The 23445-nt window shown below is 43.2% G+C and overlaps 1 protein-coding gene across 2 annotated transcripts in view; it reads right to left on the minus strand.

Moving 5' to 3' along the window:
- MAML3 (mastermind like transcriptional coactivator 3) overlaps window positions 1-23445 on the minus strand; it is a 351084-nt gene that overhangs the window by 113978 nt on the left and 213661 nt on the right. The window lies entirely within an intron of this gene.

Below are 23445 nucleotides of genomic sequence, written 5' to 3' on the forward strand. Positions count from 1 at the left end.
TTTATGCAAAAACCTTCCCATGCCCATAACAAGTCCTAAAACCACAGTGCAGACAATACACCAGAATCTGCTCAGGTGCCCCTCATCCCCCACTATGCCCCAGCTCTCCAGCCTCAGCCTTCTCTGGCCCTCAGGCTTTGGCTCTCTGGCTCTGACAGCCAGCAGGCATCTCCCTCTACTGCCCTCAGCCCCCTCCAGCCTTCTCCGGCCATAGCTCTCTGGCTCAGAACAGTCAGCAGGCTAACCCTTCCACTGACTTCCTTGCCTTCAGCCATGTTCAGCCTCTTAGCACTAGTTTTGGCTCAGGAAGGTCAGCAGGCTAACCCATGCATTTGCTTCCTGCTAATTCCTTCCTCTGTTTTCACAGGGAGGGGCCTGTAGAGAGCTTTCTGCTCTCAACATCTTTCCCTGAAGAACTTCTCCAGGCTCCTGACAGCACCAACTCACCAGGCTGGCTTGTCAGCCTGCAACGGGCAGCATGCTCACTTCCTCATTACATCTCTCTCCTTCTTAAACTGTCCCTGGACTCTTTTATTATCTCCCAGGTGCTGCCCCACCCTCTTAATTGATCAAACTGGGAACACCTAATCTGGCACAGGGGAGCTGGACCTGCTCCATTTCTAGGGACCAGCCACCTTGTGACAAGTCTTTAAGGGACTTGTGATTGTTAAAGGTTTCAAGGTTTCAGAGTAGCAGCCGTGTTAGTCTGTATCCGCAAAAAGAAAAGGAGTACTTGTGGCACCTTAGAGACTAACCAATTTATTTGAGCATAAGCTTTCGTGAGCTACAGATGCAGCCGATGAAGTGAGCTGTAGCTCACGAAAGCTTATGCTCAAATAAATTTGTTAGTCTCTAAGGTGCCACAAGGACTCCTTTTCTTTTTTAAAGGTTTTAAGGTATCTTACTGCCTTCTAGGGCTAGAAACAAAGCCCTATACTATGGCAAATGGGAGATTCCATACTATCTAATGTATAAAGCTCTTATTTCTAGCCTTGAGGGATCAGGATTCACTGGACCAAGAATGTTGGCAGTGTAGTTTTTAGTGAGAAAGAAACATTTCTCTCACAGTTTTTCCTCTGTCTCATGACTGGTCAAAGACAATGATGTGACAACAAATATTTAATTCTATTTCCACTGAGCATCACAGTGTCTTGCACCAACTCCTGCAAACTGTGACCAGCTTTATCAGCTACCACGAAAACTACAGTGCTAAGGAACAGATCCCCACCAATAAACAAATAAGGCCACAAAGAGAAGGAGCTGGGGAGGGGAAAGTAGGATGAGGGGCTAGAGAGGTTAGAAGTGGGGGGATCAGAGGGAGAAAGAAAAATGGCAGAAGAATCAAGGAAAGACAGAAAAGGGATTACAGAAGCAGAGAAACAACAAGGAATACAATAAAACAGATCTTGACTGACTGCAGACTGACTGGACTCTAAGAACTGCACCTTAGAAAAATATTTCCCTTGACTGTGCATGTTGCACTAATGGTTCAGGAACTATCTTGGGAACTATTTCTTTCCTCCAGGCAATATTGAATATAAATATTAATTTAGAATGTAGATTCCTTCAAGGATGTTCTGCCTCATGCCTGTAAGCAGTAGAATGTCACAGAAAAAGGATACATTTCTCCAGGGCAGACATAACCTGCTTTTCAGGCTGACCTTTCTAAAATCTTTTGGTTTCTTTTTCTTAAATAAATTATGTTCTCTTCACTCTCTCCAAAGGGGATAAAGAAAAAAAAATTAGAAATACTTTTATTGCTTAAAGTAGAAGTAGAGCATTTACCTGTAGTGAGAAACTGGGATAACACCTAACAAAACAGTATTTTAACAGCAGTGTATTTGCTTGAGCAGACTCAAAGATGAGACTGAGATCCTGTAATGAGCACTGAATGCATCTGATGAAGTGAGCTGTAGCTCACAAAAGCTTATGCTCAAATAAATTTAGTTTAGTCTCTAAGGTGCCACAAGTCCTCCTTTTCTTTTTGTAATGAGGAACAAATTCCTGTCCTGGGTGAGTGTGAAATGTCACTGAGGAACAAAGGCAAAACCTTAAAACAAATGTTTGGTGTAGTAGGCCAAGCAAAAATGAAGTTACTTCCCCCTCTGTAACTTGAGGTTCTTTGAGATGTGTGGTCTCTATCTGTATTCCACTGTGAGTATGCATGTGCTCAATGCACCCAGAGCTGGAGAATTTTGAAAGCAGTGTGTGTTGGTATGTGCATGTACCCTTGCTCTCTTCGTACCTCCAACCAAGGAGATAAAGAGCGGGGTGGACCAACCATCTCTCCAGTTCCTTCCCTACCATGAATCAAAGATGATCTGAAGCAAAGTGGAAGGAAGCCGGGTAGTGGAATACAGATAGGGACTACATATCTCAAAGAACCTCCAGTTACTAAAGTAAATAATTTCCTCTTCTTTGAGTGCTGGTCCTTATGTGTATTACACTCTGGGTGACTTAAAAATAGTTCTCAAGTAGGAGGAAAGTGCAAGGATGGAGATTGCAGAGCTGAACCAAGGACTGCCATGTCATTCGAAAGGAAGCATTAGCTGAGGAGTCCTGCACCAAAGGAAAATGCCTTGCAAGTATGTGACTGGAACTCCACAGAGCTGCTTTGCAAATGTACATCTTGAAGCAATGTCATAGACTGCTTGTGCTCTCATGGAATGAGCCATCACCTGATGAGTGTGATAGAGATTAGACAGCTGACAGCTGAGCAAAATACAGCCCCAGATCCATTTAGAGGTTCTTTGCAAGTTCATAAATTCAGACTCATTCATAGACTTTAAGGCCAGAAGGGACCATCATCATCTAGTCTGATCTCCTGCACATTACAGGCCACAGAACCTCACCCACCCCCTCCTGTAATGGACCCCGAACTCTTTCTGCTATGGCAATAAACAGTCTAGCAGATTTTCTGATTATTTTTGTTCTTTGTGGGTAAAAGGCTAACACCCATCATATATTGAGGGAATGGAGCCTCCTTTCTTCTGAGGATGTGTGTGGTTTTGGAAAGAACACAAGTAAGTGAATTGAGTGCTTCAGGTGAAACAAACTACTTTGGGGGTGAATTTAGGGTGCAGACACAATGAAACCTTGTCTCTCTGGAATATGGTATAAAGATGATTTGCCTCCAGTGCTCCAAGCTCACCCACTCTCCTGGCCGAGCTGATGGCCACCAGGAATGCAACCTTCATGGATTTGAGAGATGCCTATGTGCTGGGGTGCAGTTCAGACCAGTGAGAGGTTGTGTCATGACTTTGTACGATAACCCTGAGTGCCCCAAAATGTTTCTGCTACTTGTGGCTCCTCACCTGGGACATACACACAGCCAGCAGCCAGTATGCACTTTGGGTTCTATATACTATACGGCTCTTATTCGAGCACTTTGAATCCAACAGCCTCCTAGCAGTTATCACAGATGCAGTCTTATCTTTATCACACTCGGTTAATGTTAGCAGGTGACCCCAGCACATCTCCAGTCATAAACTTCCCCAGACCTGTGTGTTCTGTTAAGTCTAGTCCTCTCCTGCAACATTCAGAGGAATAAGAAGATCCATTTGCTCCTTTAAGGAGACAAAACCCACCAGTTTCTCACTCACAAGTCTTCCAGCAAAATGGTAGCTGACCTCCCTTCTCAGTCGGAATCTCTTCCAATGGCCCACAGATGCTAGTTCCTTTATCTTCTTGGGTGCAAGAGATAACTTGGGGGTTTCTCCCCTTTCTTTTCTAGTTCAGTGAACCTTAGAAATGGATTCTTCTGAAGCTTATCCCTCAAAGTAAAGTTTATTCAAGCTGTGAAGAAGGCGACATGAGTCTGATGGTAAAAGAAAGCTCCATGCTTTTTTTTCCCTCCCACTCATGTTTGCTAAAATGCGAATTGTTTCGTTTCCTGCAATCCCCTCCCAATGCTGTCTTGATGGGTCTGTTTATTAGTTATATGTAAACTGAGGTAAAACCACATTTCTTTATTTAGGATAGGTCTGTTTAACAACTTTTGCCGAGGCAGGGCTATGTGGTTTTGAACAAGTAACATCATTCGGGGGGAATTCATAACTTTACATATAATGTTGCTACATACATTTCACTATGACATTATTGATCAGTGAGTTATTAGTTTTCAAGTTTTCTGCTATCAAGTTTTCACCTCACAAAGTTTATTTTGTACAAAAAATATTACAATAACGTATAGGGTGTGAATACCAGGTGCTTTGACTAACAAGAAACATAGAATATCTAGCTAATGGTTCGAAGTGGGGATTACTGAGCACAGAAAGAATAAGATTCAAGTCCCATTGAGGAGTGATCTTTTTTACTGGAGGAAAGGTTTTGATTAGGCCTTTCCAGAATCTGTTAGTCACTGGGTTAGCAAAGATCAAATAACCCTGTGAAGATGGATGGAACACACAGATTGCTGCCAAGTGGACCCATACATAAGTGATGGACAAACATGTTGTTTTTAGGGGGAAAATATAGTCCAAAATAAAAGGAATATCCCCAGAAGCTGTGGAGATAAGTCTTTGTCACGCCCAGACAGAGAAACACCTCTGCTTAGTTAACTAACATCTTCTAGTGGAACCCTTTCTACTGTTGGTAAGGATGCTTTGAACAGCTTCAGAACATGATCATTCTAAGGCCAACATCCATCCAAAAACTACACTCAGAGATGGAGTGGTTGGGATGTTTGATTTTGACTTTCCCCTGAGTCAGGAGATTGGAAAAGGGCTCAGTGGTGAGTGGTGGTGAAGATGACGTCCATAGAAGGCTTGGGAACAAAAACTGTCTGGGCCAGTTGGGAGTGATGAGGATGACCCCACTCTGTCCAGACGAATCTGCCATAAGACCGGAGAAAGGATTGGTAATGGAAGGAAGGCATAGTTCAGATGATCTGATTGTGAAAGAAATAATAGAGCAGGAGTGGGCAAACTTTTTGACCGGAGGGCCACATCTGGGTGGAGAAATTGCATGCAGGGTGGGACTGGGGGTTGGGGTGTGGGAGGGAACGCGATGTGCAGGAAGGGGCTCAGGGCAAGGGGCTGGGGCAGAAGAGGGGTGCGGAGTGTATGAGGGGGCTCAGGGAAGGGGGTTGGGGTGCAGGAGGAGTGTGGAGTGCAGGAGTGGGCTCAGGGCAGGGGTGCAGGGAGGGGTGTAGAGGGCAGGGGGTTGGGGTGCAGGAGGAGTGCTAGGTGCAGCAGGTGGCTCAGAGCAGGGGGTTAGGGTGCAGGCAGGGTGTGGCAGGGGGCTCAGGGCAGGGGGTTGGGGTGCAGGAGGGGTGCGGCAGGGGGCTCAGGACAGGGAAATGGGGTGCAGGGTGGGTTCAGGCTCCGGCCCGGTGCCGCTTACCTGGAGTGGCTCCAGGATGGCAGCGGCATGCACCTGGGCCAGGGCAGGCTCCCCCTGCCCTGGCCCCGTGACGCTCCCGGAAGCGGCCGGCACCACGTCCCTGTGGCCCCTGGGAGGGGGTGAGGATGGTCAGAGGGCTCTGTGTGCTGCCCTTGCTTATGGGTACCTCCCCCGAAGCTCCCATTGGCTGCGATTCCCTGTTCCCGGCCAATAGGAATTGCGGGGGGCAGTGCCTGGAGGCGGGGACAGTGCACAGAGTTCTCTGCCCCTCTCTCCCAGGGGCCGCAGGGACGTGGTGCCGGCCGCTTCCAAGAGTGGCGTGGGGCCTGCAGCACCACGGGGGTGGCAATCCCACGGGCCGGATCCAAAGTCCTGAGAGGCCGGATCCGGCTCACGGGTCGTAGTTTGCCCACCCCTGTAACAGAGCGTCACCCTGAGAATGGCATCCTAGGACTCCTCTGGAGCAATATATGCTGCATTTTCTGTTTGTCTGCAAGGTGAACAGATCCCTGTAGGGGGTCTCCCATAGAGCAAAAATATTGTTCACTACGAAGTCATATAACTCCCACTTGTCGTCAATAGCAAAACGTCTGCTAAGGGAATCCGCTAGCATGTCCTGGTTCCCTGAAAGATAGACTAGCGACAGGGTGATCTGATTGCTGATGCACCAATTCCATAGACTGACTACTTTTGCACACAGGGGGATGGGTCTTGCTCCTCTTTGTTTGTTGAGATAAAAGACAATCATGATATTGTCTGATGTTATGAAGTGTGGTGACCTTGAATGAATGGGAGAAAAGCTTTGCAAGCCTTTTGGACTTCCCGCAATTCCAAAATACTGATGTGCATCATGGACTCTTGAGATATCCAAGTGCCCTGCACTGTGAAGTTGCCTATATGAGCTCCCCAATCTAACAGGGAGGCCTCTGTAATGATCGTCCTGCCCAGGGAGGAGGAAAGGAAGGGAACACCCACGGGTACCTGGTGGGGATCCTTCCACCATAGCAGAGATGATGTTACTTTGGTGGGAACAGTTACTATGACATTCATGGACTGCTGATTTGGTGAGTACAGTTTCAAGACAGACTTGCAGGCAATGAAGATGGAGTCTGGCAAATGGTGTGCATGAAGCCATATGACCCAGTAGAGAAACACAGATTCTGCTGTGCCTGAGGTTGCTTATGACTTCGTCCATGAGGAGGACATTCATCTCCTGGAACCTGTTCATCAGCAAATAAGCTCTTGACATGATTGAGTTTAGGGATGCTCTAATTAAGTCTAAAGTCTGCTTTGGGGTTTACGCTGACCCCAAGGAAGACAGGAGTTGAAGCATTACCAAAGTCAACCTGTAGGCTTCTTGATGCATCTTGGCAACAAGAAGCCAGTCGTCAAGACAGGGGAAGATGGTGAAGTCATGATGCTTGATATGATTTGCTATTACAGAGAATACCTTAGTAAAGACCCTGGGTGTGGTAGTAAGGCCGAACGGGAGCACTCTGTATTGAAAGTGGTGGGAGCCCATCATGATTCTGAGAAAACATCTCTGAGTGGGGTGAATATTTATGTGCAAGTATGTGTCCATGTCGAGATCTGCAAACCACATGTCTTTTTCTAGGGATGTGATTATACATGCAGGTGATACCAAGCAAAACTTGAGTTTGCAAATAAAACAGCTGAGATGGCAGAGATCGAGACTGGGTCTCCAGCTGGCCTTCTTCTTGGGTACTAGGAACTACATTGAGTAAAAACCCTTCCCTTGGTACTGAAGAGATACCTGCTTTACTGCACCTTGCTGTGAGAAGAATTCTACTTCTTGTTTGAGACTCTCCTTATGAGAATGGCCATTAAAAAGGGGTGGGATAAGGAGTTGTGGAGGGTACAGGGAAGTAAACTCAATTGCATAGCCAGAATGGATGATGTTAGCACTCACTTGTCTGTTACTGCATTCCAGATGTGGAAAAAAAGAGTGCTAGATGACCCTCAAAGCATATATAGGAATCAGCAGGTGGTGGTATTATTGGTTTACAGTTCTCATGCTCCCATCAAAAATTATGCTTAGTATAGGTCTGGGGCTAGGATGCTGCTGCTGCCACAGAAGATGCAGGGTAATGGGACTTTTTAATCCTTTGCACTACCATAAAGTGGTAGAATTGTTGAGCCATCAGCCCAGGCTTGTATGATTGCCTATGGAATTTCCTCTTCGGGGCAGGTATATATATTCCCAGGGAATGGAGGGTGGTCCTGGAGTCCTTCAGGCTGTATAAAGACTCATCTGGCTTTTGGTTAAACAGATGAGTTTCATCAAAGGGCAGTCCTCCACAGTGTTTTGGACCTCCCTGGGAAACCTCAAAGTGTGAAGCCATGGTTCTGGATGCATTATATTGGAAGTAACCATTGCCTTCAAAGATGTGTCTACTGCTGACTGAAAAGCAGTCTTGGCAACCATCTTGTCCTCTTCTATGAGAGCCTGAAATTGAGTTCTATCCTGATGTGGAAGATTGTCAGTAAAGTCTGAAAATTTTGAATAGTTCAGGAAATCATATTTAGCAATCAGTGCGTGGTAGTTGGCTATCCTGAATGGAAGAGAAGAGAAGAGAAGAGAAGAGAAGAGAAGAGAAGACCCTTCCTTCCCAACAAGTCGAGATGTCTGCCTTCTTTGTTAGCTGGAGAAGTTCAAGGATGTTGCTGTCTAGAGCGCTGTGGCAACCTGATGGAATAGTTAGAGCAGAATGGGAAAAAAGAAATTCCACCCCTTTGGCTGGAACAAAATACTGTAATATTTTTCTGCCCTCTTATAGGTAGGGGCACAAGTAACTAGCATATGCCAGACTGTTCTAGCTGGCTCCAGGATGGCTTTGTTAATAGGAAACACTATTCAGCTGGAACCGAAGACTGAAGATGCCTGGGACCTTATATTGAGGATCCTGAACTTCCTCAAGAGAAATCTGTAACTCCCCTGCAATTCTGTGCAACAGTTCCTAAAACTGCATACGGTCATCGTGTCACTAAATCACAGCCTGGTACCAATGGAACCCTAGATTTTTGGGCTTTCTTGTCATGCCCCTGAGACCTAGGACATTCTAAATTCTCTTGGGTGGAGCTAGAAGACACGCTCAATTTAGGCAGGGCTGTATCTGACTTCTAAGTGGATTTGGAGGAGGATTTACTTTCATGTTTATGAGAATGCTCCCTGGTCTCCCAACAAGGGATCTGTGGGGGTAGACTCCCTCACTCCTGAGTTGGACCTCATGGCAAGTGGCAGGAGATGCCCTCTTTGCTGAGTCAGGCTGATGTACAAGGGGAGAGAGGGAGATCCCCTGACCTGTGTCCACCTGAGGTCTCAATGCCTTTTCCACTAGGTGCTTCTTAAGGCAAAGTTCCCACCCTTCCTGGGTACGACTGGGGAACAAGTGGCAGATAGTGCACTTTGCTGTGATGTGGGCTTCCCTGAGGCAGTATAGAATATAGAATTGATGGTTGTCGCTGACCAAGAAGGAGCATGGATTTTGAAGCCCTGAGTCCTAGGCATTGTCCAGTACTCGTAATGAGGCTAGCGGGTGGGGGAAGGGGGAAGAAGCTCCCCAGGATAGGGAAGCTATCTAACTATAACCCAGTAAAACTATCATAGAATTCAAACCCAAAAAATTCTAAAAACTATTTACAAATACGTATGTTTTACACATAAATGGGTAAAGACGTCAAAGCTCTGGCCACTGGAGGTTGAAAGCCTGGGCATGTGGTGCTAAAAAGGAACTGGAGAGTTGGTCGTTCTGCCCTGAACTTTATCTCAATTGGAGGCAGGAGGAAAGCGAAGACACATGCATGGACCAATGGACACTGATTTCAAAATTCTTTGGTTTCAGGGCCTGGAGTGCATTGTTCCCACAGATGAATACACATAGGGACCAGAACTTGAAGAACCACCACAGGTCTTGGGCTTTCAGACATATGGTGTACTTGATCTGCTCAAGAAGGCATACATCATAGTCAGAATAATACTGCAACTCTGCTAACAAACTTCCACCACGTTGCCTAGTCTTATATATGATTGGTGACAGGACAATGCAAAGAATGTTATTCATGTCACCCAAAATGTCCCACAAATGTTGAAAAACAGACTAGATGAAGAGGTGCAGTATATGATAGCAGAATTCACAGAACTGAATAGCCAACGGACTGGGTACACTCCTCAGTAATTGTGAAGAAAAGAGGTTGCTGACTCAGATGCTGCATTGATTCTACGGAGTTGAACACGAACATAAAAAGGCAACTTTTCCACTTGCCCATAAGAAATGAAATGTTTGCTGAGAGCGAAGAAGCCAAATTCTTCAGCAAATCAGATGCATCATCCAGATTTTGGCAGAATCTCCTGAACGTGGAAAGCGCCAAGATTTGCACTTTCAGTACAGTATTTGGCAGATACTGCTTTTTATGTTCAGCACCGCAAGTATTTCACTGCACTGCCTCCCATACGCTAGAAGATCTTACAGGAATGAACATGCACATTCAGTGACATAACAGACTGGGGCAGCACTGCTACTGAACGTCAGGAAGGATTGCAGACTGTACTTAAATAACCTTAAAATGAATAAAGGCAAATGCCACTTTAAAACAACTGGAATCAGCTACTTAGGGAAACTGACCACAAAAAATATAATGCCTGCTGATTCCAAGATTCAAGTGCATCTGGCACAGAGATAGAAAAGAAATTCAGAAACTGCAAGACATGTTGCATTATTATGTCAGTATATTCATACCTAACTATTCAGCCTGGACAACTCACCCAAGAAAACTCCTTCACAAAGATACAGAATAGGCATGGATATCAGAGTGTGAAAGAGAGTTCAAGGATTTGAACATGTAGTAATATCAGCACCAGTGCAGCAATTCTTTGACCGCAGAGAGAGATCAAGTTCTTCATAGATGCTTCAAAAGAAGGGCAGTGAGCTGTACTGCTACAAAGCCATGGGATTGAATGATTGTTTGTGAATTATGCCACAAGAGTTATGATAGCACCAAAGAGAACGTATACATACGTTGAAAAAAAGCTACTAGGACTTGCACATGGATATACAAAATTTAATGATTTTCTCTGGCCACAGTTTCAAAGCTGATGCAGACCATAACTCACCAATTGCTGTACGCGCACAAAGACTGGAGAAGCACCATCAAGGATACAGCAATTGCTTCTGAAAGTATAAAAACATGACCCCATATTTCTAGCCAGGACATCACCTTGTAATTGCACATACACTAGTAAGAGAAAGATCTAAGTTATTTCATGCTCTTAGTTAAGTAAATTATTTAAAGCCTGTTTCAGTCAGCACTGAAATACTACAATGGAGAGAATGTGGCAAAGTTTGTGAAGCAAAACCTCAGAAGGAGGCAACAGTGGATACCAAGAAGCAAGAGAATTGTCAGACAACTCCACCAAAGCAGATTATGACGTCAATGGTAATGGGGAGCTGGACTCAGCAGCTTCATAGAGATGGATAATAAGGGGCAAGTGTGATGCAGCATTTAAGATATCTGGGGCCACAGGAGTATGCTCAAAGTGATCAATGCTACTGCCATATCATACATCCATATACACTCTGCCATATACAGGTAACCAGAAGCCAATGGTAATAGGATCCTGTTTGGTGGATACTGGCTGTGGCCCTATAGATCTTGGGCTTGTTGTGTCCACTGGTGTGATTTCTCCCCTCTGAAGTATAACTGTGCCTCTGGGCAGTTTTACTTTATGCTCATGCGGTGCCTTTTCAGGATGCTCAGTAGAGAGGGGAGCATAATATGGTGCTTTTCCTTCTGGGCATGCATTCATTTCCTTCGGCCACACCCACTTCCATCATGTTGAATAAGAACTGAGCGCTGCTTGCATGTCATGCTACCCTCTCCTCACTGTGCGTGAGAGCAGCATAACTACTATCAGTCTCTCTTTTTCATCACCTTCTTCATTCACTTGTGCAGCATGCAACAGAGGGGGAACCATTAAGCACCCAGTTTTAAACCATTTTTGTCTTATAGCTTCTTCCAGCCCTGACTGAAACAGTTACCTATTTTCAGAAGGAGACCATCCCACCCAGCCCTTCCTACTCACCCATGTGGGTTCAGGGAGAGGCCATTTAAAATGTCTAGGAAAAATCCTCTAGGAAGGAAAGGCTCAGCAGCAATGTCTGCCAGCAGCATCACTGGGCACGGGGTAGCCATTACCCCTCGCATCCTCATCATGAGAGGACTGAGGGCACATGGCCCCAGGGAAACTTCCCCTCCCCTGCAGCAACATCAGAGCAGGGCTCCTGCACAGCCATTCCGTCAGCAGCTTCAGACCCTATGAGCTGTGTGAGGTGGTTCGGTGGTGGGAGAGTTGGGGGAAACAAAGGTAAACAAGGACAGAGTTAGGAAATGGGCAGGCCCAATGGCAACTTCACAGCCCTGAACCAGTGGTGCTGGAACAATTTTTATATTGGGGTGCTGAAGGTGGAAACCATGTATTTGGGTTGTTATTACCACTTCAAGCCAAGGGGTGCAGAAACACCCCCAGTTCCAGCACCTACGCCCTGAACCTCAGCACATACCCTCCATAACTGATCAATAGACTTTCTTTCCTCTTGTACTCACCCCTGCCTCACTCAGAGTGGGTAGAAAGAAGCCTCAGAGTTCCACATGGGCAATCTGAGGCAAGAGGATTACAGAGGGTGACCACTGGGAGTTGTGGGAATACTTTATATTTAAATGGAGAGTTTCACTTCTCCAAGCAGTGGGAGTAGAGAGGGGGCAAATGCCAACAGAACACAGGGGTGCACAGTATGATAAAGGATTTTAAAGGATTTTTTTTAAAATGTTTAACTTGCATGGAACCATCAAACTGTGCACATTGTTAGCCTCTGTAACTGCATAATCCCCTCAGCTGGCATTTCCTAACTTCTGAGTGCTTGACTTTGCAACCTCAATGTTCTTTTAATGTAGTTTTTTATATGCAATCTTTAATTAGCTTGCAAGCTCTTTCAGGCTGGTATTACATCTCCCTAGGTGTTTCTTCAGCTGAACAGCATAATGGGGCCTGATCCTGTCTTGGACCTTTGGGCGCTGCCGTATAGAAAGAAAGAAGAATGATTTCCTTTCCTGGCAGCTGCTTTTTCATCAGCTTGACCAGGCTTTACAAGAAACTCTAGTGACTGCTTTCACAAGCAGCTAGAAAGGATCTCAGTCCCAACCCCTGCCTTCCTTCCCACTCACCAAAAAAGGAATTTCCTCATTACTTTAATATTCTACTGGTTTCCTCTTCTGCTGTCCCCCTCAGGTTATCCCTGCTCTTTTCTTCCTGTGCTTCCTCTACATTCCAACACTGCCTATCAATGTTTACCAAAGTCCAGGCACTGAAATGTAGTAGCAGCCCTTCTATGGTCTTCCACAGCCAGAGCCTTCACCAATTAACATGTAAACAGGAAAGAGGAGCTCCTTGTGCGAGACAACAAAGAGGGATTCATAGAGAGCACTGGGTGCTGCAAACATTCCACCCACAGGAAAGCAGCAGGCAGGGAGGAATACAGGCCCATGGTGACATTCTATAATTTACCCCCATTTTGGAGTCCCTTTCTTCCTCAGTTTATCTGACAGTGTGCTTTGGGTAGGGGTTAGACGACCACCTACATTTCACAGAAATAAAGAACAACTGTGAAAAATATAGGTCAAAGCTTGTTTTTAAGGGACCCACAATGTTTAATCCATAGTACAAAGCCTGGCATTTTAATGAGGGGGTATGATCTTTTTAATGATTATTGCTTGAAAATAGTGCTTTTATTTCATCAACTGCTTGTCACTAGCTCCTGACTGCATATGGATCATAGAATGTCTGAGCACCAAAGAAAGGATGTTCCTTAACATATAGGGTAATCAACCATCTAGAGTGGGCTTGAGAGAAGAAGAGGTTGAGTGACGAGTCTGCCAGACAAGAGAGTAAAACAGCAGCTGTCCCAATGTGAGGCTGGCTGATACTAGTGGTCTGAGCACAATTTTTTTTTTTTAACATGTAAAATTAACTTTTTCATCAGCTACTAATGAAAGAAACGATACAATGAGTTGGGATGATAGCCCAGCTTGTATGGCCATCATTACATGGGGCAGCTTTCTGAGTCCAATTTTTGTCTTTCTTTAGAAAACATGTGGAGAGATACAGAAAACAAATGCTAACTGAACAGTAAACTCTCTGCATGTTTGGAAAAGGGATTTCTGACAAAAGAATTTATTGCTGTTTAGTTCCAAGCCAGGTGATATTGTCAAAGGAGCCCACATAAAACAAGAACGATTTATTTAACATTATCAACACAGACATATGAACTGACAGGTACAGTCCAGGACTGAAACAGTGACTGAAAGGCAGTCCAAGTATAATTATCTATGTTCAGCCTAACAAGCATTGAGGCTCCAGTTCTCCCAGAAATCTAAAGCCCCTTACTAATATCTAAAGTAGGATTAAAGCCTTATTTATTATTTTACAAATACATTAAAAAGCTGGGGGGAAACCCAGTATAAGTGGGTCTTCCATCTCAAAACAGGAATTACTATTTCATTGTTAAAGAGCACAAACATAAAAAGTGTAGAAACCCTTCAAAGTAAATCACTGCCCCTCCATATAATATAGACATTCTTCCATGTTTGCTACTCCTTATTGGTTTATTTGAAGGTGATAACCTGGTGGGATCCACACATACCAGATATGGGTAGACAATTATAGAATGTTCCCTGCTCTTTCCATTGTAGTCCTTCACATACCAAAGTTGCTTTAATCATATGGGGCTCAATCCAACTTTTATTTGCTGCAGTGGGAAGCCCCCCTTTAGAATTGAATGTGCAGGAGTTGGAGATGGTGATGAAAGGAAGAAGAGAATTCTGCAAAGGGGCGAGCTTCTTTAGATCTGCAACTTCATTCTTATATCCAATCAGAAAGTGGTGACCATTTTATTATTATTGCTAGCAGAAGTGTCTAGTTAATGCATAAAATGCTTTTCTCTTGTTGGCCAGATGAAACAAATCAGATCCACCCTCTATCTGTCCATTTGCTGAGCAATTTCTTCATCCCTGTCCCTACTGAAGTCAGCAACTTGGAAACAATACAATTTATTTTTATATAGTATCCTTCATAAGTAGTAACACAAAACAGTTGAGAAAGAGATGGAGAAACACTTTCCAGAGACAGGATCAGACATGCGGACAGGAAAAAAGGGAAGAAAAGATATATGAAGACAGAATAGATTAGTCAAAATAAAAGAAAGAGAGAAAACTACAGATGACCTTACGGACTAGTGAAGTGAGAATGGAAGACACAGCAATTTGTGGAGTGAAAGGTTAGTATCAGTGCTGCCATCTCTTGAAGTTTTATCATAAGTCTTGCAATATTTGGACAAGAAAGAAAGAAAATGTTTCTGTCCCACGTATTTGTGGAGAAAAGCTTGGAAACTTTAACCCTAAAGGCAGAGGCAAATAAAAAAAAAACGCCATAGTTATTATTTTAAAAAATTCTCATGATTTGAAGACAATCTCATGATTGCTGAACACTTAGGGTTAGCAATACAGTGTAGCACAGGTGAGCTAAATTTTAGATACCTTCAGATTTGGATTTTTGATTCAGATAAGGCATTTGTGAATCTGAAAAAAATGGTAATCTAGTTTTGTGACTTGAATTAGTGTGTCCAATAATGATAAGCAGTATGGATAAATTCAAAACATGGAAATGCCCTGAAACTGGGCTAGGAAATTAGAATAAGGAAAACAAAAACAAAAAAACAGGCAAAATGAAAAATTGTAAATGTTGTGAACTTTTTCTCCCAAACAAAATGCTAGTTAAAAAGGACTCTGACTCAAGCTGTACATTCAGCTGAGTATGGAAGTCATGTTTAAAGAGAAAACAGAGTCAGGAGTCTGGAGAGTCAGGAAAAGAGGGGAGGGCCAAGAATGGGAATGAAGAGTGAATTGGTAAGAGGGGGAAGCAGCAGGTGAGCTGCATTCTCACCTTGACACTAATGATCTGAACATAATTCTGATCACAGGAATGTATTTTATTAAGTTATATTAGCTTTTCCACAGACTTCCTGCATGGCTTTGGGCAGGTCATTTAACATCTCTTTGCCTTATTCCCTCCCTCTGTAAAACAAAGATATTAATACTTTCCTACCAGACAGGGGTGCTTCTACGGTTTAATTAATCAATATTTGTAATGCAAATAAAGATCCTGACATGAAAGCTGCCACTGAAGTGCAAAATATTATATGCTGTTTTCCTATGCTCCCCAATCCTTGAATACACAGTCAGAGAGGCAGAATGGAGCAAAGCCATGGAGAGTGTTAAAAAAACAGGAAGGCAGTTTTGAATTAGAAACCATGATGGCCACTTGGAGGGGTAATATGGTCAGGCTTCCTAAAACACAAGTGAAGAGTGGTTACCACTTTTTGGATCCTCTGAAGTTTTCAGAGGAATTTGGAAGATGTTGTCTCTTTTGCTCTTTACACAACAGCAGCAATATGAAGAAACCGTGGGAACACGTCCATCCCCAAAACAGTGTTTATGAAATATAAACAAGCATGCTATGTCCAGATACGTACATACTACTGATTTGAGGCAGCTTCTACAACAGAGAACACAGCGAGCATGACTTGAGGACTCAGAAACTATTTTAAGGGATACTACCCTATCCCTATGCTCTTCCGTAGTAAATAAAAGAGGGAATTGCAACAATGGAGATGGAAAACAATTGGAGAAAGAATACAGATTTCAGTAACATTAGGGTTAAGGATGATTTCCAGCAATGTTCTGGAGATACTGATAAGCCAATTTATAGACAAGGGAGATTTCGAAGGAAAATCCAAGTCTAGGATCAAGAACTCCTCCTAAAATGTCTAGCCTGGAGTAAAAGTTAAGAATAGTGATAGAGTTCATGGCTTGAGACAAAGAGTATAAAATCTTTTTTTACCGAGAACAACTTCAGATTTTGAAACACTGTCTAAAGTTGTGATTTAACTGGGAGCTGAGTCAGGCAGGATGACAGACAGCAGACACAGGGATCAGGTTAAGTCAAGAGAGATACACAGGCAAGAGTTATGTAAAATCTTGAAGTCACCAATGAGACTTCTCAGAAGTACATACAGTAACCCTTCACTTAATGTTGTAGTTATGTTCCTGAAAAATGCAACTTTAAGTGAAACAATGTTAAACGAATCCCATTTTCCCGTAAGATTTAATGTAAATGCGGGGGGTTAGGTTCCAAGGAAAGTTGGCGGGGCAGAAAAAGGCATAATATACTGTACAGTACTGTGGTGGGGAGGTGCCCCTGGCTTATCCCACACAGGCACAGCCTGCTGCAGGCTAGGAAGCACCTTGCAAGCAGAGGCAGCTTCCGTCCAGAACAGGCGCAGACTTTGCCAGGGGATGCTCCAGGCTCGCCTCTTCCCGTCCCCGCTCCACTCTAGGCCCACCTCTTCCCACCCCCACTCCATCTCCTCTCTGGAGCACGCCGCGTCCCCGCTCCTCCTCCTCCTTCCCAGAAAGTCCTAAGCGTTGCCAAACAGCTTTGGCGGTGGGGGAAGCGCTGAGAGGGAGGGGGAGGAGGCGGAGAAGAGGAACTTGTGCAATGCTCCCTTATAAAGTCGTTGCTCTTCCAGAGACTCCTACAAGCAGTGGACAGAGCAGGCAGCCAAACGACGTTATAGGGGAGCACTGCACAACTTTAAATGAGCATGTTCCCTAATGGAGCAGTGACGTAACTTCGAAACAACGTTAAGCAGGAGGACGTTAAGTGAGGAGTTACTGTATGTGGAGATGGTGGTTCATGTTGGATAAGAGGAGGAGAAACTGTGAAGCCTTAACTACAAATAAAATGGGAACATGTAGAATTCAAACCAGGAATTTAACCAGTCCATTCTTGAATATGAAGGTTCTCAAATGCTCCTTGCCTGCTCACTAAACACATGTAGATAGGTGATTTTATGTTTCCCATATAGCTCTGCATCAATGAATTGTTTCCTCCCTGTCTGTGATTTCTGAAGAGTGAATTTTAGTTGAATTTTGGTGTTTGTAAAAGCGAGGCCCAATGAAGATAACAGGAGACTTTCTTGAAAGCTGTGGCTGGAGCCAAACATGAAGTCTCTACATTTCCTCAGGTTGTTTGGCAAGTGCTCCTCAAAATTCCAAACTGCCAAATTTTTGCTATTCCAATCCTATGCCTCCTTGGAGCAGAGTCTGCCTGTTGTCTATGCTATCCCTGGAAGCACCAAGAGCAAGTGTGGGGACCTTCTTCTATAATTTCAGATTTCATAGAAATTTGAATGACTGTTTTGGTCTAGGTATAAAAGGCATTGTATTCAAAACCAAGACAATCTTAAAAGAAAGCAAAGATCTCTTTCACAGTTCTATGGGGTTTTTTCAGTAAAATAGTAGAGCTAGTTACATTTTAGAAATGATCTATGGATACAAAGGCCGTTTTCTCACTCACACACAAAAAGACTGATTGAATCAACTATACCTCTTCAAAGTTAAAACAAAAAGATAAAAAAGCAAATCTCAAGGGATTCTTTCTATGCGGTGTTATTTCTTCCCTCCTTCCCCATATACTTCTAATTTAAAACAAGGTATCTGATAGAATAGCCACAGCATCCTCACAACCTCATCAGGGTGAAGAATCAGAAGTTTATAAATTTTTTGTACATCCACAGAGAATTCTCTTTTGCTTTGGCCTCCTTCCACCTTCTCATACTAACTTCTGACAGCTCTCTCAGTTCCAAATGTTTGATTTTGTACTAGTCACACAAGATCTATTCTGTTATGCTTATTTCCCCTATACAATTTACATTTATACTGAAGAGTTCAAAGTTTTTTTTTTTAAAAAAAATTTCCAAAGAAAAGGGAAATTTAATGATTCTGAAATACAGGCGTGATTGACAATCTTCCCAATACACAGGGTAAAATGGCTCAGAGTACACACTGGTTTTGTTAAATCCCGATTTCAGGGTAATCTGGATTGTACGCCCAATCAAGATCATCACTGAAGTTACTTGACTAAAGCTACAATTCTCCAAACATGCACAGGTTTAACTGTGTTACCCTGAAATCAATGGGTCAGCTCTGCAAACCCGGATTACCCAGATATGTAAACATCCTACTAAAGTGAATATGGTTTCCCCCATCTTTTCATGTTCTCTGTATATATATATCTTCTGACTGTATTTTCCACTCCATGCATCTGATGAAGTGGGTTTTAGCCCACGAAAGCTTATGCCCAAAGAAATTTGTTAGTCTCTAAGGTACCACAAGTACTCCTCATTCTTTTTACTGTTACCATATTTCTCCTCTTTAGTCATCGCTACCCTGCACTTTGGCCCCAACTCAACAAGATAATTAAGCACATGCCTAAGCTGAAGCATGTGAGTTGTCCCACTGAAATCAGTGGAACTGCACATGTTCTTAAAATTAGCCATGTGCTTAAGCAGCCACCTGAATTAGGGCCTAAGAAATTACTTTATCCTGAGAACCAGTGCAACTGCAGAGTTCGCATTTTCCTTCTACTAACATCTCCTTATATTAAAAGCAGGCCAGGGAGGTCAACTTTTTTTTGGAGGAGGAGGGGTATAAAATGGAAATAGGACTGCAGATAATCTTGAGGCTGTCAGGTGAAGAAAGTCTGACTTTATTAATTTGCAAAGTCTCATTGAACTCTACATGTTATAAAGGACTGAAGAGAAAGTTCAGTATTTCATTTCGTTCTTAATTTACACCAATTCCTGCATAACAAGAGCATATCTCCACTGTCCTGGCTCAAAGTAAAAAGAAAATATATAGAATGAGCAAAGGGGTGGAGAGCTTTTGATCTCTACGTCCCTAGTTCATAATCCAGCCCAGGCTGGTACTGAGTCAAAAGTATTACCATTAAAGGGTTTCTGGTGGTTTACATGTAACAGGTGAGCAATCTCAATCTAATTCCCAGTAAACAAGCCTCCCCATAAACCATTATCATAACTGGCACTGATTGTCAATCTTGTTAGCAGTCACAGCAGAACCCAAGGAATTAAGTGGCATACAGACTGAACTAACCTCTCACCCCTAAAGTAGGGCTTCACTGCAGAGTTTGCTCAGGTGATCGGCACCCAACTTAGCCGAGCCTGGGTGTCAGCAGTCACAATGAGTTACTCCTCAACAGAACTGAACTCCCTTGTGTATGTTGCTCTGATTTCTGAGGCCATACCCCATGGTTCTTTCTGCTGCAGTAAACTGAGGCACTCTGTGAACCTTTCCCAACAAACTGTGGGAGAACTTGTCAGCCCTTCAGGGTACTGCAGGGGAATTGTGGGAAGGGACTATCAGCATGAGAGTGGTTTAGCCTCTGTCCTCACTACAAAGTGGGTGGGTTACCAGCCTAAATGAAAGTGGTACCTGGGATTTAGCCTACAGCCCCAAGTGAGCCAGCTAGCCCCAGCTAAAAGCACTAAACTCAGGTGAGAGGATTTTGTGTATAGATGGGAGTGGAGTTAGGAGTAACACCCAGTAAGAGCCTCAGTAACTGTAGTGAAAATGTATCCTTAACAGGTGGTCCCTCTGGGTGAGGCAGTTTGGGGGGAAGGTAGCACTCTTGCTACCCAATACTAGTTAGCTTTAAGAAAAATACAAAGTGCCCATTATAACAGAACTAGGACTAGTATAAAACATAGGACTTGAAGTGCCAGAGTGTGTATGTTCCAAGGATTATGACTTTTTCAGCTTTGGTGGCAGTTTGTTCTAAACACTACTACTGCCTGCTTCAGGCTTTTAACTGCACAGTGAATCATTACTAGTACACTTACCAGGAACAATATCCAATGGTGTTGTCACATACACAGCCCTGATAGAGCTCCCACTCTGGCAGGACACTCCCTAGGCTGTTGTGTTTGGAGCCCATCTCAGTAGCCTTATGTGCTCTTTAAGCCCCCTGAGTCTGAAGAGAGATCAGGCGCTGCTCCTGGCTGGGGTCTCTAGGCACATGCTTAGGGTGAAGAGCCTCTGTCTAGCACCACCTCCTCCTCACAGCTGAGACCCCATGCTCCAAATGCCCATCTCCTGGGACCACTGATAACCTCTCAGATTTCCCCCTACCTTAAACACACCCTCTCCCATAATACCAGACTTGTGGGCACTCTGGGTTCACAGTTTTACTCTTCAGGGGCACATGAGAATGAAACCAAATAGACAGACTTTGCACAAGATTCTAAAACACCTTTACTCTGTACTTGGTAGCCCAAGAAATAAACAGATCTAGACAGAATAATAAACACACATATGCATTTTCCGTGCCCCATGTTCCTCATCACTCTGGAACATTCTCTAGGATTGGGCAGAGTCTTCTGGAGTATCCAGGATCCTTCCCCTGCAGCTCGTTGCTTTTCTTCAGGATCACTGAACCTCTCTAGGTCAGCTAGCTTTCTCTGACTTTGGCTTCCCCCTTTCTTAAACATTGCTACAAAAGCATGCCCCACTCTCTCCTGCCCAAAGCTTCCTGTGTGGCTTTGTGAGATTCCCTTGAGTTAAATGTCCCCCTACCAACACCTGGGGTTTGTTGTTGTTCCACTGGTGATTTTCCACTGTCCATTTCATCAGCCCCCAGCAGAGAAACTTGGTCAAACTCTCTGTATTTGCTACAGCCCCCGTCAGCAAAGGTTGGATTCTACAACCACCTAGAGGCATTCTGTAGTACAATTTCATAACAAAAACAGAATTCTTAAGTTATACAGAGACAGATTCCCCAAATCATCACAGGTGGTAAATGCAGAAATGGAGGAGCTCATTAAGAGAAGTTCTACTACCTTTGTGCATGCAAGAATGTTTGTTATACGTAAGTTTCTCTCACTACCACCAATTTAACACTCTGCCAGTTGTCCAATTACTCACGTTCATGTTGAGCTAAATGGATTCCTCTCTAGCTGCACACCTTTTCTTCTAAACATAATTAATAAGGTTCATCAAAGCCTAGAAAACAGGGCCAGAGCACCAGCCAGACTGATGTGTTAATAGAAAGGTCAAATATGCTTGTGACCTCTCCACAGAATGCTTATATAGCCCCAACTTTGCTGATAAAATGGTGTACATGTTATGAACAGTGAATGATGCAAGTGGTAAATATGTGTAGATGTTCTATTTATTATAAACAGAATTACATAGATGCAGATGTGTATGGATTTAAGCCTATCTATATACTCTAATTTTATGCCAATATAGAAATAATACTCAAGATTTTTGTATGTACATAATCTGTTGAATAAACTTCTGTACCAGCCGTGCTTAATTTATAATGAAAGAGACGCTAGGGTTCCAGTAATTTTTTTTACTTTCATAACTGACATGCCAAGACCAGAGGTGCCAGGGCTATGAACTGCCTAGCCCAGAGGTGCGGGGGCTCAGCCCTGGCAAACATTGTACCAGCCATGCAATATGAATATAAGCTCAGTGCCAACCATGTGACCCAACTAGTATAGCAGTATCTCTTGTCCTTTGTTTTTAAATAATCCTGATACACACACTACAAAATATAGATCTATAAAACATATGAATACATGCCAGAGGTAAAAAAATTACAGTCAGAGAGTACCAATTATAAACTCACAGAAAGATATAGGCACACATTTATTTACATTTTGAAATTTGTTTCAAACAGCAACATAAGAGTTTTTCATTATGTTTACCTATAATCTGGGTCTGATCTAAGATTCTAGCACCTTTGTCTCTCTCTGTATCCTGGAGTCTGTAGCAGTAGCTCAACATCTGGATTTGGCTCAATATTATCAACAGATCTTTTCCCATCATTGTGTGAAACAATCCACTCCTGAATGAGCAGACCTCAGAATAACAACAGCTTTCCAGTTTTCCATAGAAAAGTTATCTTCAGGGAAGCAGTAAGGAAAGGAGTAGGGAAATACCTTTCAGCTGAAAATCTATTATTTTACCTTCCCCACCTCTTTGAACCTTTTCTATACATGCACCTTAACTGGCCCATGGGACTGGAGGGATCTTTCAATATGGAAGCAATAGGTCTCTATTTCTGGTCAGGTCATTTAAAGGTGAAACGCAAATGTTTTTTTAAAACATTTTTGGTACCCCCCCAATGTTGCCTTCTTCTAAACTACAAAGATGCCTTCAGTGCTTTGTTTGTTAAAGAGGGGTTTTCTGAATTTTTTAAACCATAACAACAACAGGAATATGAAAACTTGACTTCCCTGCTCTTGCTGGAGAACTGTAATGAGAGAGTGATATATTTGTAAAGGTAAAATCTGCACTACAGATTTCTCAGCCTTCAAGTGAAGGGATGTTAAATCTTTCACAGTGGCAGCTTTTCTCCTAACTGTTTGATAGGTGTTTAATTCAAACAGGTTTGAAAACAAACCAACAAAGAAAAGAAACCACAAAGTATTAGACAGTCTGGCTAAACATCCCTTTCCCTCTCAGTGAAAGGCTGGAAAAGCTGTAGCTCAGATTTCAGTCTGTTTTGATGTCATTATCCCACTATTTCTTTAGACAGGCCTTCACCAAAAACAGAGAAGTTGGACCTGTAATTTCTAATGCAAAAGACAAGCAGAAGAACAAACCTTTTAACTATCGTCATGAATCATGAACAACATGAAAGGCACCAGCACATTTCTTTTAGCTTTGCAGTTCACTTTAAACAACATGTGAAGGGCTCTATGGTGGAAAAGATATGCTCCCCCTGTTGGTAGATTCCAGAACTCATCGGGTTAAGGAAATGTAAAACCCCGCTATATTCACATGTGCATTAGCAATGTGAGTCACAATTAATTATCTCAAACTATGCTGAAAAGGAAGCACTTATTGTAGGTGGTTGTGGAAACAGCTAATTTAGTAAAAGCTGTTTGGACTAAAACTAACAATAGACAATTCTATTAGCATATCATTACATCACAATTCCTGACACTCTTTGGTGGCATACCTTCCATGAAATGTATCACATTAACTGTAGGCCTGGACTGGTTATAAAACAGTTGATTATTTTCTGTAGTTCTTTTTAAAATTAACAAAACAACACTCAAACATGAACAACATTCAAATAGTCACTCTGGTGAACACTTATGC

The sequence above is a fragment of the Lepidochelys kempii genome, chromosome 4, assembly GCF_965140265.1.
Source record: "Lepidochelys kempii isolate rLepKem1 chromosome 4, rLepKem1.hap2, whole genome shotgun sequence".
Taxonomy (NCBI): Eukaryota; Metazoa; Chordata; order Testudines; family Cheloniidae; genus Lepidochelys; species Lepidochelys kempii.